Genomic DNA, 13264 nt, shown 5'->3' on the forward strand with positions numbered 1-13264 from the left:
TAGATTTGATTTCAATTGCCTTCAACTGGATGTCAAACAGGACATGAAGCTTTTACTGCAAAACATATAGTGGGCAGCTGTCAGTGCACAATAGGATGCACAAGTTATATTTAATCCATAGGACCATTTCATGTTTTCAAACACTTATTCAGGAAAAATCCAGGTTAGTGAGCTCTGGTTAGCTCAAAATTCAGGCTAACGGTGGGCTATCTTCTCCCTTTATGTCCATACCCATAAAGCTTAGTTTAGTTTAAACTTCACCCACCTTTTCAGCAGTGCAGTTAACTATTACTATTTAACCAAGTTAAGTAACAGACCTTTTCAAGTCTCTTTGCTTGGCAAGTTCACAACACCACAGATCTCAACTCCAAGATGGAAATTCAGAGAGGACTTGTCTCCCCAGTGATCTCTGTAAAAAGAGAATTTTATCCCTTCGGATTCTTAACTACATAAAACACATGAGTGAAAAAAAAAGTATTTAGAAGCCTTGAAAAAGGAGACTAATGTGCATCTTTAACGGGACTAATTATTAATAGTGCCAAAACCATTTAACCCCATAGAAACCAGTGAGAGTTAAAGATGTGCTACTGCATGCAGATTCCTGCAAAAATGGTGAAACTCCTCTGACTTAGTTTGAGGACTTTTAGAGCTGAAAGACCTAAGATCAAAAGACAACCTAGCTGGAGTTCAAAGAAAGCAGAAGTCCCATTCTCAAATTATAATCTCAGTTCACCTGTTTAACCCTGAAGATACTGGAGATGCACAGCTAGACATAAGAGCAACTTTGGGATTTGCAGAGTGCCAAAGCCATCATCTTCATTACTGAGAGTAACATTGATCTACTGGACCCTGTTAAATCATTGTCTGACCTCTAAGTTTGGGCAGTTTAGTTTCATATGGAAGGTTTCACTCTCCAATTTCTGCATGTTCATAACTCCTGCTGACATATGGGAGACTTGGCTTTGGGTCAAAGGGAAATAATCCCATGTGACTTCACATCACACAGAAAAATTGAACTTTGGTTTAAAAGGCTCCTCCTGTGTAGTTAATTGATCTAACTTCATCATAAGACCACTATCTTTTATGCATTAGATAGTATCATGTTTATTAAAATACACATTTCTGTGACAGTACAAACCACAATGGAGTATATCAAACACACAAAATCGTCAAGAGCAAAATCAGGTTTCTGATTACACAAGCATATTAGAGCCTAATGCTAAGACAGGGGCTAAGGACAAGCAGCAGTAGGGCAGAGGCAGGCTAAAGAAAGCCGAAAGAAGTCACATGCAGAGCCAACCGCGCGGGTGGTAAGCTGTGTCCAAGAGCAGCTCCTACAGCAAGCTCACCTGAAGACCACTGCCTGCAGCAGTGCCCTGATCTGTGTGACATAACTTGCAGCTCTCTGCTTTTGGGTGGGAAGAAAGTAAATAGGTGCCATAAGAAAACTTATTTGCCAAGTGTTGTAGACTGTAGCTACTTCTGCTACAAGGGAATCTGTGTTTTGTGCTTTGTCTACCCAGCAGTATGACGTGCATTCTACAGACATATTCATTTCACCAGAGACCTTTTTGAAAGCACTGTAACCAAATTATTTTCCAGGCTTACGTGAGTCATTACCAGCCAGACCTAAGAGTCAGTGAAAACGTAGAAGACAATTTTAGAACATTAAAAAAAAAGGGGGGGGAGGGAGAAAGTTCCACGTTTTAGAAGAAAGGAGAGGAAAAGAAGTTCAAGGAATTTGACAATAGCAAAACGTGACCAAATAGTCAGATGATTTTCTGGATCTTGGATTGAGATGAAAACCTTGAATTTGCATGACTGCTTTTAAGAAACTTTTGAAACAGACTCTTCCATGAGATTCTCTCATTTTGCACCAGGATGAGGAAGTGAAGAACTGTCAAGATTGAAACACAGAAACTTGGTGCCTGGTTCAGTTCAGGTTGGTTTTCATTGTCCTGTGACAATGAATGTGACTTTTGCACCATTTCTAATATTTGCCAAAACGGTACTTTAACTCAGAAACTCAGAGTTTTGCTTCAATCTGAAATGTGCATAGGATGAAGTTGTTCTGCTAAGGAAAACTAAAACAATGCAGCCAGCAGTTTTTTCAGCATTACAGTCAAAAACATCTCAGCACCCACAGTCAAACCTTTAAACCTCATCATCATCTCTTAGAGTTTGATTTTGCACTAGTCAAGCTCTTCAGGCCCTCTCCGTAATTACCCAGATCTTCTACCAGCTTGTGAGTACTGAGCTGCTCAGTGTTTATGCCTATGGCCCATGCCAAAGGCCCCAGAAAGTTTTATCCTGCATGTCTGTTGTCATGGAACAACACAACTGGGCTCCACACACAAGACTACCATGACCACCTTCATTTAAAGGAAGATGAACATGATGATGATGGTGATAATCTTGCCCGCTATCCCAATGACAAAAGCACTTGCTGAGGATGTACAAGGCCTGATTTCTGTGTGCGTGTCTGTGTCTCTCAGCCTGAAGGGATTCAAAAATCATACTACTTCCTTCCCAGAAAAATGGTCAGGCTATAGACTAGTTATAGGTAAAGAGCAAGAAGAAAGAAGGGTGAGGATATCTCACTCTTATTGTTGAGTCAGTGTCATTTTGCAAGAGCAATCATGATTTATTGGCCAAATGATCAATTTAAGAGAAGGGTAGCAAAATTTCTAGTAGCTGATCATGCTGCGTACAGAGAAGTCAATGCAGTTTACTGCTGATGGAATTACCCTGTTTGAGCTTGCACCAATCTGGATATGAACATTTATTCCTTGATACCGTATTTCTGTAAATCCAAAAGCTTTTAAATCCAATAAAAGAGAGAAGAACAATACTACTTCAATACATACATTCATATTGAAATTGCACTGAAAAGTGCAATGAAACATATAGTTTGAAATGTACCTAGTGACATAACTCCAGCATCATCCAACACAACAAAATGATAAATAGCAGTGAGACATCTGAGAGATCCACAAATGATAATGATTGTTCCCTTTAATTCAATACAGGATGCTCTCTGCCCTGCAATAAATCTGAAATCCTGTGTTGGGGGGAGAAAGACTGTAGAGCTTTCTGCAGTAACTTACGTAAAATCAAATTCTGTTGAGAGGATATAATTTCCATTCTGATTATTACAAGATGACTAGTTAAATTCCCAGTGTCCTAAAACTTTGGTAAGAAAGAATAAATACAAAGCACAAAAGCTTAATTTTTAAGTCTCCAGTGTATGTTTTGGAAATGTTGTTTTAGAAAAGAACGCTCAATCCACATGATGTTGGTTAATCATATGAAAAACTATTTCCGCTCTTAACTGTCCCAAGAGAAACATTAGGTGACTTAAAAGGGGAGACAGGGAAATTAACTGCAATAAAGGAATAATAAAATAAATTTTGCCAGGCTTCTCTTCAACTGATTTTTAAAATGACGATTTGATAAAGTCGCAGAACTTTCCCCTTGTATCACGCAGCTCAGAGTCCTGGAAAAGTCAGATTTGGAATAGATCAGTAGAAATATGATGTGCAAAGCTGAGCAAAGACAAAGTTAGAGGAATACTGTGGAGATGAACCTGCGACTGCTAGTTCTGAAAAAGACGGACTAAAGCCACCAACAGTGGCTGGTTAGAGATGGGGAGGGAGGCAGGTACCAGTGTGCCTTGCTGTAGCTTTGACAGCAGGTATATTTGGATTTGGGGAGGTCAGATCTAGCAGCAGGGTTTTACCCATGTCTTTGAATTCTTATTATAGTGTACGCTGCTATATTAAAACTGTCTCAGAATGATTTGCTCAAGATGTGGCACAGTCTCTTAATGTAAAGAGGGTATTAAATGCAAGACACATTTCTGACTAAGAATTTCTAGACTGTCAATACTTGGTGAAAGTCTTACAAGTCAAATGCCTGGGACCGGTGGGGTGTGGCTGGAGCAGACTTCCATAATAACTGTGCTCTGTTTTCCTTGGTTTTTGTAACATCAACTCACTTTTTACAGCATAAAATTGCACCTCCGTTTCAGAGGGCCTTTGGCATTGAAATAAGAAGATTAGTTCATCTGCATTTATTATATAACCTCTCCACATACCAGATGCTCACAAAGAAATGGGAGAGGAAATCCAGACCAACTGCATAAGTGATGTTATTAACTCTATTACTGCATCACCTAGGAGCCTGTTTACATACACAGTAGTTATCTCACTGGCAAACAACAATCATCTTTTATCCAAGGAAGAACACAAACACAGCTTTGCAAAATACTGTCTCCAAGACATGAGCTTGTTTCACTTGTTCTCCAGAATATCACAGGACCAAAGTACTCAGAAAAGTGGGGCGTACCAGGTCGTGCTTAGACAGTCACTTGAATTCAGCACATTTCTGTAATACTTCTGACAATCCCCTGCCTCTCCCCACCTCCCAGATTCCTTTTCAGCAGATCCACCTTTGATTCAGTTCACCATGCAGCAGCATAACCCCTTGCGTGAGCCCAAAGAGGCAGTAGGAATGAACCATGAGGATGCAGGAAGTGGGGTGGGCTCTTCCCTTTCAACGGTAGCATGGATTTATGCCAAAGTTACCATGCAACCACTACCTTAGGGTTTTTAAGATCCCCTTGCTGTAGTTCACTCACAGCCTATGCCTCTTACAGGAAGTTACTACCTTCAAGCTCTGGCTGATTGTCTCCTCCATTCATTGAAAATGTACCCGCTTTCCCCATAAAACTTGTCTTGTTATTTCCTTATTCTGTCCCAAACTCCTTTAGTCATCCCAAGCTCAGGCTTTAAAGGCTTCAACAAAATCCATCCCTTTAATCTCTGGGTACCTGGAAGTTGGAGCAAACGTTCTCTCTCTTTACACCAAGGATGCAGGGCACAGCAGATGTGACGCGTTCTTATTTCTTAGCACACAAGCACATAATAAAAATAGTGAAAAAGAGTCAAGCATATAGAGAGTTTACAGTATTAAAACAAGGTTCAGAAATTCAGCCTAGACAAACCCCACAAACCCCTTCTAGTCAACAGTGCAAAATGAAGATATCTAATATCCTCTACCTGGAAAATAAAGCCAGCTGATTATCTCTAGATGTAATGTAGACCAGGGTGGTGAAGAGAGGAACTGGCAGCATAATGATCTAGTTAGAAGAGCTTTCTAAGGGAAAACACAAAAAAACAAAAACAAAACAAAAACCAAAAAAATTTGGCCTTTAAAAACACATTAGTTAAAAAGTATGCTTGGCACCACCAAGAAACTGCTAAGGGGAAAACTCTGAAAGTGTAATAAAACAATATAGCAGAGCTTCAGAGACTTCAAAACATTACACCCTGGCACTAAACCATTTTTAATATTCTTCATGCAAAGTCAGCATGCTCATGGCTAAATGCCATGATAACTCAACACAATAAGATTAGTCATTTCTTCTTACTCTACCCGTAAGACACACCTCAATTTCTAGGAATAATGGTAAGACTGATGCTTATTAAAAGTAGGATTTTTATTATTATTATTTTATGCTATCTCAAAAGTGCTGTACTGCCTGGGCTCACTATATATTGGATGACCTTGGAATTACCTGAGTCATGGGCAGTTTCTAGCTACAATCTAAACAACCACCTTAAATCTTACACGTTGTCATGTTCTCATTGTCTGGGCTTTGCACTTCTGTACTATGGAAGGATTTTCACATAAATTATACAGGAAATGAAGCAAAATGTAATTACAGTGTCCAGCAGCTCCAAGGCAGATGGATAGCACAAGGCATGGAATGCAGTTCAACAGTCAGCTTTCAGTAAATGTCACCTGGTAGAAAGAATCGAAATGAAACATATATCACTAAGCCACTCAGTTCTAAATTATGTCATTGTCTCATCATGTGAATAAAGAGTTATAAGGTTACAGCAATCTCAAACAGTCAGCTTTTAAGCAGATTTCTCAAAGGGACTTTCATTCTTTGCTTTTATACATCACCATTTGGACTTTAACATATACCAGAAAATTCTATTATACTGTATTAAATTGCGTTATCCCAATGAAAACATTTCTACTAAAGTTAACCCAGACATTTAATCATCCATTAGCACCATCAGTTTTTCAACATAACAAATTTTCTCATAATAGTTTTTCAGTCTCAAAAGGAAAAGACTGCTATATAGCTTTAGAGTATTCTAAACTGATGTGATCAATCTGAACAGAGAAATACTACAGCGATGTAGTATTTGCCTTAAATATTCATAGGTTAGTTTTAGAAGAGAGTGCAGAACATCACATCTTCAAGGGAAAACACTCCCAACTCCTTATTACAGGATAAGGATTTTGTGACTTTTGGTTTTTTGGTTTTGGGAGGCTTTTTAGGAGTGTGTGCGCGTGCGTGCTATCCTTAATGCAAAAGGTTTATCAAATCAATGCAAAAGGGCAAAATATAGTCTACAAACACTAAGAAAAAACTTAATTGTAATATCTCTATATTTCAAACAGTCCTTTCCTCCAAGGACCTCATGATACAAATATCAAAGCCTTACTCTGCTACTGAATTGGATGTTATCATCCAGATTACGAAGGGGGAGAGTCTGAGAAGCCCCAGAAGTTAGAAGACAAACCCCAAATGGTACAAGCAGTGTAGAGACTTTCTCAGATGCCATGGTCATGATTATCTCCTTACTGCCAGCACACATTAAATGCGTGCTGTTTTTCTTATGTTTATTGTGTTCACTTGTCTCATGGTATTTTTATATGCTTAGCAGGTAGAATGTTTTGAGAAAGCCCCATTACACACAGTATGGGCTTAGCTAAATCAATTTATCTAAGATTTGATATGTGCTATAAAGATTCATATGGGCAGCCTGCAAGGCTCAGCTCATACAAAGCACTTTAAGCCTTGGTAATAGGATTGTGGATCACAACCTATCATTGATATTTAGTTGTTAGTATTGCACAATTAAATTAGGCAGATCAGCTTCATGTTTTGCTCCCCTTTCTCTTCTTTTTCTGTTCTTGGTACAATCAGGAAGTTCTCTTGTGCTTAGACAAAGTAATTTTCACAAATTTTTTAAAAAACTTATGTTCTCAAGGTTTTAAGATACCTGGTTCTTTTCACAATTTAAAAATATATCCAAGGTGAAATCTAAACACAGAAATTGTATCAACAGAATTAAAACAATTGCTTTCAGAATTAATTAAATAGATCCAATCCCTTCTGTGCATAATCCTAAATCAGCTTAGTTGTAACTAATACAGATTTAGTTTAATTAGGTAACTGGTTTAAATACCCAAACAATTAAACTGAACCAAACTCAACTTTGGAAGTGATTTAGTTCAGCTTGTGCAATTTGCATGTATAGCCAGACCTTTAAGTTTGTATTCTAAAGCACAAGACAGACAGAATGAGAGAACACAACCACTGAAAGTAGCAGTGTGAGATATAATCTGTTCTTTCATGATGAGCACACATTTCCAAAGAGATCGTCATGTCTACCAATAAGTAAGAAGAGATGATGAAAACAAAGAAATCTGAAAAGAAAAAAACAAAAAAAAAAGGATATCAGTGAATGTTCTTATAAAGAGACTTATTTTTATCATCAAAAAAGATTTTGCTCTGAGGCTTCATTTCCATTATCACACAATCTTCTGCCATCACAAACACAGATGTTCTCTTAACTCTGCACAAATGCCAAAAGCTCTTTGTCTTCACACAAGACAGATTAGCAGTTTATTAAGTACTGTTCCTGCATCTGCTGCTGTGTCCTTAGCCCTTCCCTTCAAAGTGACCCAAGTCAGGTGCTATACAAAACAAACCTGGAGGAAGGCAAAACACATAACGTACTTCTGCAGGTAGAAGTCCAGTGAGGAAATAGGGTGAAAATGGTATGCCTCTTCTATTTTGAAAAATAAATGTATATATATGAGTGGATTAGACGTTTCCAGGCATGACAAATAGGCCGAAGAACTCTTCATCTTCATGTGACAGTAGACCAAGTGCGCAATCCTAAGGCTGGAAATAAACTGAAGTTTGCTAGTCTAAATGAAATGCATTTGTAGTTAAATTCATCACAGGATGCACTTACCAGAGTTGAACACCCCCCCCCCACACACACACACCACTTCTCATTACACATATATGCATAAATCCTCACATAAAAAGTGATATTCCTGGGAAAACTTAGCATCTCTCTTTTTACTGGAGGATTCTGGCGAAGTCAGCAAACTCTTCTGACCATCTTTGCTTGTGGAGAAAGTGGAAAGCTCCACCATGTGGCGAAGTCGCTTCCTTGTAAATCGCTTATCATCAGAGGTAACTGATTCCCTTAGTAAATGTGTTTTATCCTTAATTAAATTTAGGTAAGCTCTTGGGAACGAAAATGAAACACTGAAAAGATGTTTTCAGGTAAACACGGAAACAGGTGGATAGTTCATTAGGACATCTTCTGACTGGGTTACTTCTTTCCAAATACCACAATTTCATCTAGAAGCCTTGCATAAAATGTTTTCTTTGGCTATTTCACTATCAACACTATCACAATTACAGTGCTGCACTTGAATTAGTAATTAGTACAGTTTGGGGTTCTCTAGATGTGCAGTCCAGTCAAATAGCAATAAACTTGACTTGTCCCAGCTTTTTGACATTATTTCCCCTTGTTCATTTTCTGTAACTTACTTGTAGTAGACTTGTGACAAGGCAATTCTAGCTGGTAAACGCCGCCAGATACAGCTGGGTATATCTTGTTTAACTGCCCAGCATAAGAGATACAGAGGAAAGCTGAGAGCAGCCTAAGAATTTTAAATTCACAGAAAATTGATGTGGAAGTCTAGCAACAATTAAATCCCCTTTTGAAATCCAGATTAACATCTAAAGCTTAAAGACCATTCTTCAGAGTCATCAATGAGAAATGGTGAGCAACTAATTAAGGGAAGGAAAAAGAGAGAGAGAGAGAGACACACACACACACACCCCCTCTCAGATTTTCAGATGTATGGGCCACATTGCTTTCTCTTCTAGGTTTTATTTTCTTTTTTACTTTCCATATTGGAAACATAAAGAATAGAATGTTTCTTACCTTTCCCCTTTATGCTGAAGTCTTTAGCAAGCTTTTTAAGCACCGCTCCTTCAGTAGAGCATAAATATTCAATGCCATATTAAGTGCTCAGTATCTGCAGATGGATGGAGTTTAGAGAGATGAGCATTATCGTTATTACCATTTATCAACAGGAAACCTAAGTGACAGGATATTAAGGCTCTGATTCAAAGCCTACTGAAATTTTTGGCAATATTTCCAGTGCTTTCTAAGGGCTTTGAATAACACTCTAGTCGGACCACAATTCCCACCATTAAGCGCTGGAGAATGTTTTCCTGCATTTCAATGGGATGAGATTCCACCTTCAACTGATCACCCATCCTGCGGCAGCTCAAAAGCTGGGGATGGAATAGGGCTTTCTTCAAAGTGTGATGCCACACCCCATCACCTTGGGCCAATGCATACATTTACTAAAACAAACGAATTGCAGGAAAACCTTAATATTGGAAGGATAAAGATCTCATAAAAAGGAGATGTTTTTGATGCAAAAAATTGGTGTCTGCTTCAGATGATGAGTGTGTATACCATGTTTCCTAGAAATGTGTACAGTGACTCCGCTGTCTAAGTAAGTGTTATAGAACAAAATTCTCCCAATAATGATGAGCAACAAAAATCAATATATTGTAAGCGACAGAATATAAATCAAGCCTGGGACGCAGACCACATCATGTGAAGTGTTCATGGGAGTTTTGGAAGAAGGTAAATGACACTTACATCGGCCACTACAGTGACATCTAGCAAAACTGCTTTCTCAGGCTAGGAGTTCAATCCACTGCCACTTACTATGAAAAGTCTCTCTGAAATAAAATTAAGGGGGTGATGCATAGAGTACTAAGCACTCCTCCTGGACACGCAAACTAGACAATTTCAGTAAAATATAAGTTTATAAGAACCAGGTCCAGACATTTAAGCTCCTCTGTTTAAGAGCAAGAACCTAATCTGATTTTGTTGTAATCTGATTTGGAATTTGTAACACGACCTAATATGAAGAAACCAGATCAATGAGATTAGGAACCTGCACTTGTGAGAGGAAAAAAGCCAATGGAATAATACACAGACATACACAGAGACAACAGAGACAAAACAACTGGAATCTGAGATGACTGCAGCATAACAGTAAGGTTCCATCATTTGAGATGACATGTAATAATTTCCTAAAACATTTAACATTAATGAGATTTTCTGTAGATAATTAGAAGCCAAAAATACCTGAAAGAGAAAAGTTCAGGCCACTGCATCACAAATCCCCATTTCAGAATATGAAAATTCTTGTGCACCCATTCCTGATGGGCAATATTCTTACCCTGATGAGTGCAGCACCTAGCAGGAGATTCAGGAATGGAAAGAAAAGGCATAAAAGCAATGATATTCAGGGTTATGAACATAATTCTGTATGGCTAGGTTAACAGTGTCTGAGTGCCTTTGACCTCAGCTGCCAAAGGAGGACTAAAAGCAGAAGGAGAAGCTTGAGCTGGAGTTTGAACAGCACACACTGCAGCAAAACACTGACTGCAGCAGCAGCACAGGCAGCAAGCATAGGCATAAGCATCTTCAAAAGGCAACATGAATCCTGAAAAAGAATTCATGAACTGAAAGGCATCTCCATCTGCACCTCCATCACTTTATCATGTCAGTCAGTCAGGACAAATCTGTTTCTGAAGGAAGCTTTCTAGGTCTCTGCCTTACTATGAACAGAATCCACAAACCCCAAAGGAAAATGAATGCTCTTTCTAGTGAAGTGAGCATCCTTTGCTTTGCTGGTTCTCAGAAAAAAAGAATCAACAAGAAAATGCAAAACAGAGGATGGTAAAGCAGTTATCAAAATAAAGGAAACAAGATCCTCAAATCAAATTTGACTGGTTGAGTTGGCAGGAAGGAAGCAGTTTGGGTATAATCAGAGAAGGGGAAACAGAAGGCATCTAGCTGACAGAAGGAGGAAACAAAAAAGAACTGCTCAGCCTATCTGTCCTGCTATCAAAGAGCTAACATTTCCAAGGCTTCTCAGGGAAATCAAGAGCGACTCTGAAAACTTATGTGCCATTATCCCACAGCTTCAGCATGACATGGGCCTTCAGCTGCTCTGCAGCCAGCGCCCAAAACTGTGCTCGCCTTCCTGCATTGGCTTTGGAGACAGAGGGGAGGCCCTAGTGCCCGGCTGACGCCTGACGGAGGCCCAGGGTCCCCAGTCGCTGGGCAGGGACGTGGCTTTCCTCTGGCTTTGGGAACTAGGGTAGGTTTAGCAGCTCTAGCAGGTCATCCAGCGCATCTGCCTCCCAGAGGCAGGAAAGGACTTGTGGACTCAGTGGGGTTTTGCCAGCACCAAGACTGGGAAATCAGAGGGCATTAATGGGCAATGGAAAAAGCCTAAAACCTTCCTCAGCCCATCTAGAAAGTCTATAGTGATTATGGAGAAAATTGAGAATTAAACATAAAAGAGAAATTATCTGCTAGTATCTACAGTCCCTACTCACTGACACATGCCATAGGACCCTAGTGACATGAACACAGTAAAAACTGGGTGGGGCAAGGAAGTAAAGCTTAGGTTTTACTACCAAGGCTGCATGTGGCTTACTACCTAAATTTCTCTCTCCAGCTCTGCCTCAGTGAACATACACAGACTCCCCACGAGATGGCTGCAGAGACTGTGGGATTACAGTTGAAGTTGTGGGATCTCAGTCAAAGAGCTACATAAGTATTTCAAATGCACATGGATACTCCAAAAAGTTGCTTTTTTTCAAAAATACAAATCCTTGTGAGATTTTCAAAACCTCATTAAAAAGGATGAAAACTTTAAATGAAACATTGTTTTCCTTTTTGAAGAGTTTTGCTCTTCCTGATTCTCATTTTGTTGTTCTTCATATTGAGTATTTCGTTATCATATCTTGCATAAACACGTATTTCAAATCATCCGCATCAGATTTTTTTTTATTTTCTTTCCTTCCTTTTTTCTTGAATGAATGCTTTTCGGAATATCTTTTGAAGCCATTATTTTTTTCTCTTCTCAAAAGAGAGAATTATTTTTATTATTGCATTATTTTTCTCTCTTCTTGTCTTAATTACACTAAGTATTTCTTCTTTCCTGTGTTTAGTTATTACCTGTTTTTATTATTATTCACCATACCTGGTCACTATTCTTCCCACCCCTTTTCATTTTATATTTCATTTTATAGTTGGCTATTTCCTGCCCCAGCTCAACTCTAGCTACAGGTCTTAGGCTCTACTGCAGTCTAGTTTATATTATGTTTGCAGACACAAACATAAGCTTGGGTATGGAAAACTTGGCCAGTCCTAAACCTAGCCCTGAGAAGGAAGATCAACAGGACCTAAACAGAAATCTAAGTCAAGGTCTCCTACCCCCTCTGTCTTAATATGAACAGCTGCAATCCAAATTCTACCTCATCCTACCTGAATCCTATTCTAACTTTATGTGTGGAGTTGTGCAACACAACTTTAACCCAGAAAGATTTAACTAGCCCTAACTGCTATTTTCTGAGGTCTAAAGGACATAACATTGATTTTGGCCTGGGGACCTCTTTTGGAATAGATGCTAGACATAGCTGCAGGCCAGGTCTCTCCCTCTCCCCATATCTAATCGTAGCCTATTTGGATAATCCTACAGAGAAAGCCAACAGAAGACTTCTCCCAAATGCATCCCTATCCCTCTCTTGATCCAAGTCTAGCTCTTACTGGGTTTCTCAGCCATTCAAAATTCTTACGTTTCTTCAAATCTGTTTCCTATCCCTATATTGAAGGGACTTTTGGCTCAACATTAAACCAAAGCTGGACTTACCTATTTCTACCCAGAAAGGTTTTAGGCTTGATTACAGATTCACATCACCTTCTTATCATGCATCCACATTCTGACTGATTTGTCTAAGCTCAGCTAACGGGCTGAAGCCTGCCTCAGCCATAACCTCAGCATGGAGCTAGCTACTGTTGTCAGCTTTAATTTTCATCTAGGTCTAAAGAGCAGTTCTAATCTTATCCTTTAAATGTCCTCAGCCCCAACAATTAGTCAAAAAATTCTACCCTTGCACACATACTTAGTACTTTTGCTTTTTTGTATCCCTCTTCCTGCCCCAGCAGTGAACGAAAAGTATGCAGTGCCAGACCTCCATGGACCTAGTTCATCAACTTTTCAACATGAATCAAACTTCAAGGCCTCATCTAAACCCAGTCCCTTAATTTTC

General features: G+C 39.1%; 1 protein-coding gene and 1 long non-coding RNA gene across 20 annotated transcripts in view; both read right to left on the reverse strand.

Moving 5' to 3' along the window:
* TMC3 (transmembrane channel like 3) overlaps positions 1–6095 on the reverse strand; it is a 32319-nt gene extending 26224 nt beyond the window's left edge. For 5 of the 6 annotated variants that reach the window (XM_064517276.1, XM_064517275.1, XM_064517273.1 and 2 more), the window contains exons 1-4: positions 5727–6095; positions 5061–5157; positions 4832–4906; positions 318–409 (exon numbers count right to left, since the gene is read on the reverse strand). The gene's annotated coding sequence lies outside the window, so the exon portion shown is untranslated. The remainder of the gene's footprint in view (positions 1–317; positions 410–4831; positions 4907–5060; positions 5158–5726) is intronic. The other variant, XM_064517277.1, reaches the window with a different exon arrangement.
* Positions 6096–6159: 64 nt separating this feature from the next.
* The window catches only part of LOC135329337 (uncharacterized), a 130459-nt gene continuing 123354 nt past the window's right edge, over positions 6160–13264 (reverse strand). For 13 of the 14 annotated variants that reach the window (XR_010390722.1, XR_010390721.1, XR_010390719.1 and 10 more), the window contains 3 exons: positions 9057–9150; positions 7826–7993; positions 6160–7512 (listed from right to left, as the gene is read on the reverse strand). This is a non-coding gene — a long non-coding RNA (uncharacterized LOC135329337). The remainder of the gene's footprint in view (positions 7513–7825; positions 7994–9056; positions 9151–13264) is intronic. The other variant, XR_010390716.1, reaches the window with a different exon arrangement.

The sequence above is a fragment of the Dromaius novaehollandiae genome, chromosome 10, assembly GCF_036370855.1.
Source record: "Dromaius novaehollandiae isolate bDroNov1 chromosome 10, bDroNov1.hap1, whole genome shotgun sequence".
NCBI lineage: Eukaryota > Metazoa > Chordata > Aves > Casuariiformes > Dromaiidae > Dromaius > Dromaius novaehollandiae.